Source organism: Simochromis diagramma, unplaced genomic scaffold (assembly GCF_900408965.1).
Source record: "Simochromis diagramma unplaced genomic scaffold, fSimDia1.1 OVJJ01000426.1, whole genome shotgun sequence".
In the NCBI taxonomy this organism is placed as follows: domain Eukaryota; kingdom Metazoa; phylum Chordata; class Actinopteri; order Cichliformes; family Cichlidae; genus Simochromis; species Simochromis diagramma.
In genome coordinates, this window is record NW_024387170.1 from 2,198,635 (window position 1) to 2,203,258 (window position 4,624).

Consider the following 4,624-nt stretch of genomic DNA (forward strand, 5'->3'; position numbering starts at 1 on the left):
AGCGTAGGCCTCAACGTCGACCAGCGCCAGCGGTTGAGGTGCCTCCTGGACGAGAATGTGGACATCTTTGCCGCCAGTGACAAAGACTGTAGGCAGACGAGTCTGGTCCAGCACACCATCGACACCGGCTCTGCTCAGCCCATCCGTCTGCACCCACACCGGCTGCCCCTCTCAAAACGGCAGGTAGCGGAAGAGAAGATCCGTGAGATGGCTGCGGCTGGGGTGATCGAGCTGTCCAATAGCCCATGGGCGGCACCCGTGGTTCTGGTGGGGAAGAAGGATGGCAGCCCGAGGTTCTGCGTGGACTTTCGCCGTCTCAATGCAGTCACCAAGAAGGACTCGTACCCGCTGCCGCGGATCGACGAGGCCCTAGATTACGTTACCGGCTCCAGTTGGTTCAGCTCCCTCGACCTAAGCAGCGGTTACTGGCAGGTGGAGCTATCCCCCGAAGCAAGGCCTAAGACTGCATTCACCATTGGACAGGGGCTGTGGCAGTTCAGGTTCATGCCATTTGGGCTCTGCAATGCGCCAGCGACGTTTGAGAGGCTGATGGAGAGGGTGCTCGTGGATATCGCTCGTAGCCGCTGCGTTGTGTACCTGGATGACCTGTTGGTGCACGGTGGCGACTTCGACAGTGCACTGTCTCACCTGAGCGAGGTCTTGAGTGCCATCCAACGAGCTGGGCTGCGGCTCAACCCCGTGAAATGCCGGCTGTTGGCGAGAGAGACCACGTTCTTGGGCCATGTGATCAGCGCTCGAGGTGTCGCCACTGACCCCGCAAAAGTGGCTGCGGTCCGGGACTGGCCGACTCCCTCAAACGTCCAAGAACTGCCGAGCTTCCTGGGCCTAGCCTCCTACTACCGTCGGTTCATCAAGGGGTTCGCGACGATGGCCAGCCCCCTCCACCGCCTGACTGACAAGGGACAGCTGTTTGGCTGGGGGGATGCCTGTGCTGCGGCTTTTGCACAGCTGAAGGAGGCCCTCACCAGAGCCCCAGTCCTGTCCTACCCCGACGCCCGGCAACCTTTCATTGTGGACGCTGATGCTAGCAATGTAGGAGTCAGGGCGGTCCTTTCCCAGCAGAACGAGGCTGGAGAACGGGTGGTGGCGTACTTCAGTCGTGCCTTGGGGCGAGCCGAGAGGAACTACTGCGTGACCCAGTGGGAGCTGCTGGCCGTAGTGCTAGCGGTGCGGCACTTCCAGCCATATCTGCACGGCTGCTGGTTCCTCCTGCACACTGACCATGCGTCTCTGACTTGGGTCCTGAACTTCAAACACCCAGAAGGGCAGGTGGCCCGCTGGCTGGAGGTCCTTCAGGGCTACGACTTCGAGATCCAGCGTCGGGCAGGTCAACAGCATGGCAACGCTGATGCCCTCTCCAGACGGCCCTGCGTAGCCGTCGAGTGCCGCTACTGCCTGCGACAGGAGGAGCGGGCCCAGGAGGTGCTGGGGGTGGCTACTGCTCAGGCCACAGCCAGCGGAGGGGGGTAGCTCCCATTGACAACGCAGCAGCTGAAACGGGAGCAGGAGGCCGACGCGACGTTGGTTCAGGTGGGGGCCTGGCTGGAGGCGGCGCAACGCCCCGCCTGGACGGGGGTGTCGGGACAGGAGCCCGGCAGACGCCGGGGCAGGGGATGATGGTGGCACCCCATGTTCTGACCCGAGTGACTTTTCCCCCGCTGTTCGAGACCGGCCGGTGCGCCAAAAGAAGGCACCTGGACATTTGCAGGACTTTGTGTGGGGTAATGGGGTCGTCGGGGACGACTGACCCCTTAGGTGGGGGCTATGTAGCGGGTCAGGGCTGTTCGGGGTTCTGTTTTCACAGTTATGTTTTGTTTATGTTGCCATAGTGACGGGTGACGCCCTCTCGCTGCGACGGTGTGTCCTTCCGGGGTCAGAGGGCACCCTGTGTGTTGTTGTTGTTGTTGCTGTGCTGTTGCCGTGCTGAGCAGTGAGCTAGCGGCAGTGTTCTCCTGGCAGATGTAAATAAATGGCTGTGCTCCCTGGCTAAGAGGGCGGGGGAGCAAGACCGAACAGAATTCTGTCTCCTCCTTGTCTTAGCTCGCCACAATATTATGTGCATTAGCAGTTTTTCAGTGTGTGCCCAGTCACATCCGCTTGTTTTTTCTCAGTGAATACAGACTAACAAACTTGTGTCCATTTAGTTAACTGGTTGTACCTAAAATGTTTTAGTTAAACAGTTAAACAAGCTAGTTTGCCATGGGGTGGGCTGTGTGTGTGTGTGTGTGTGTGGGGGGGGGTCTTCACTAAAGTCGGTTTATTTGGTGCATGACACCTATGCAGTACTCATTAGGAGAGAAAGTGCATGACGTGGGGCTTTATTTCATGTTCTGGGGCAGTGAATGTAATGTACTGATAACATGTTAAACACACACAAATACCCTACAAATTATTTTAACTGATTTATAGAGAGACTGAAAGGAGGGCTTAAAGAGATAAAAACATGACAACAAATATGTAAAATTTATTTTTTCTGTATTGATATATGGTGCTTATCCCTGCTGAAGGGCAGATTGGTTTTGCTTCAGAGCAATTCTCTAGTGCTGTTATGTAGAGGTGTTACAGTTAAGGTTTTAATAACATTATTTTATTTATTAGTGAAGATTTACATATGTTATGTCACATTCTGTAAGTAAAATTTTCTGGAAAGGTCAAATTAACTACGGTAACTAAGTATTAATGAAAGACCTTGATGTGTATATGACTATAATAGATGTAGTTTCTGGGTCATTTGGCAGAACTGCAAAATGGCCAGAAGGAGGCAACTGCTGTGGTTACAAACAGGCTTTGGGTGGTATGGAAGTAAGGGCAACTATGTAACTGCTCAGCAACATGGGACCCATAGCTAATAAATAGTAATATGACAAAAAATAACAACTTTGTGTGGATGTAACCTTGTGAGATTTGAGATTTTGACAGCATTTTTATGTGACAACTTCTCTTTTTAGATAAATGCAGAGTTTAAGCGCATTACCACCATGCCACTGCAGTCTAGATTACTCTCGCAGATAGATGTGCTATCTGACAAACTAATAAAGGTCTTCAAAAGGTGAGGAGGACAGATAGGAAGAAGACTGCAGAACATTCTGGAGCCCACGGCCCAGGTAAGAAAAAATAATAATTTGTGTATATACTTTAGGGAAAATAATAATTTTAACAAAATGCTGCTTGTCACTCTATGCCAGGAGTATGTTGAAAATCACCTGGGATTTTCACAATTTACCATGGGTGCGTTTTTATTTTTTCTTTTACCTGCATTAGGACCATGTGTGGAGTTCATAGTTGAACACCTCTCTATGCTCTGACAGTATTCTGCTTCTATGCATGGAGATTTCACTTCATGCATTACCTTTTTGAGCATTCTGAGGACTCAAATCACATGCTGTAATGAATCCATTTTTGTTCACCTAATGTTTTAATGTTAACATTTTTGGGAATAGTGACACAGATTAAAATAAGATTTGGTATAATGTTCTTTGACCAGTGTTCTGTTGAATTAAATTTTGGAATTCTGCATTTTCTAGGCCACAGATGAAGCCATTATCCAACGATCTAATAAGGAAACAAACATGGGAATTTACATCATAAAGTCAAGAGATGCCAATGGCAGCCCTGAGGACATCAGGATAGTCCTTGAAGGCCAGAGAGTCTTGCTGGATTTGGATAACTATACCCTAGCAGCTGCAATGCTGTTTGGACTAATGTACACTTTGAACCTCACCTACCCACTGGAAAAGTATACCTTCGAGGTATTATAGAAACTTGTTATAGAGCTCAAAAGCAACAGCCTTTCAAAGAAGGCCCATGTTTTCAGGACCAGACTGTACGATTGAACAGTTTTCCAGTTATGATGTGGGAACAACATGTTTACCTCTTTGAATATGTACCATCCTTTCTTTTAAGCCAGCACTGGTAAAGTTGCAGTACATAGTGAAACTTATTTTTCTGGCACTTTTCAACTTGGGGCCTTTTCACTTTTCAATCCATGGCTCTTTTGAAAAAAAAAATGCAAACTTTGAATGTCCATTTTTCTCAATGGAAATGGTGCCTTGCACCAATTTCACCAGTTTGCAATTTTTTTCCCAAGGTGCACCACTACAAACAGATTGCATGGTGTAGTATTAGTGATTGTGATGTTTAGTGATAGAAGCAAGCCAATACTAATCAGTTTAGGTCTCTTGGGTTTGTGCCTGTGGGTTATAATGTTATTTTAAGTCTCTTTTTTGTGTCATTTTAATAATTACACCCCTGTTGCCATATTACCTTATGGCTCTTACATTTAAAAAACTATTTTTTACATAAGCGCGATGTCATAAGGCCCCACAATGTTGAATTCAGGTTCCAGCAGATAACTTTGAGGAATGTTGTGGAATGTTTTTCAAGAGATGCATTGTACAAATATGACTCATGTATATTTTGGAAGCCTGAATTGAAAGTCCATTGTTACAACTGTGTAGTATTTTCAAAAATACAGGTCATTGTTCAAAAATGTTTTGCTTATTTCTTTGATTGAAAAGAAAGTGTGCAGTACATACAGTAAGATCAGCCTTAATTTAGTTTTATTTATTGAACACTCAATTATATATAAGATTATATATTATAT

The 4,624-nt window shown here is 47.5% G+C and overlaps 1 long non-coding RNA gene across 1 annotated transcript; it reads left to right on the forward strand.

The window, feature by feature from the left end:
- Positions 1–1,917: 1,917 nt before the first annotated feature.
- Positions 1,918–4,212, forward strand: LOC120744653. The gene is made up of 3 exons (XR_005698423.1): positions 1,918–2,250; positions 2,320–2,322; positions 2,741–4,212. It is a non-coding gene; the product is annotated as an uncharacterized LOC120744653 (long non-coding RNA).
- The last annotated feature ends 412 nt before the right edge of the window (positions 4,213–4,624 follow it).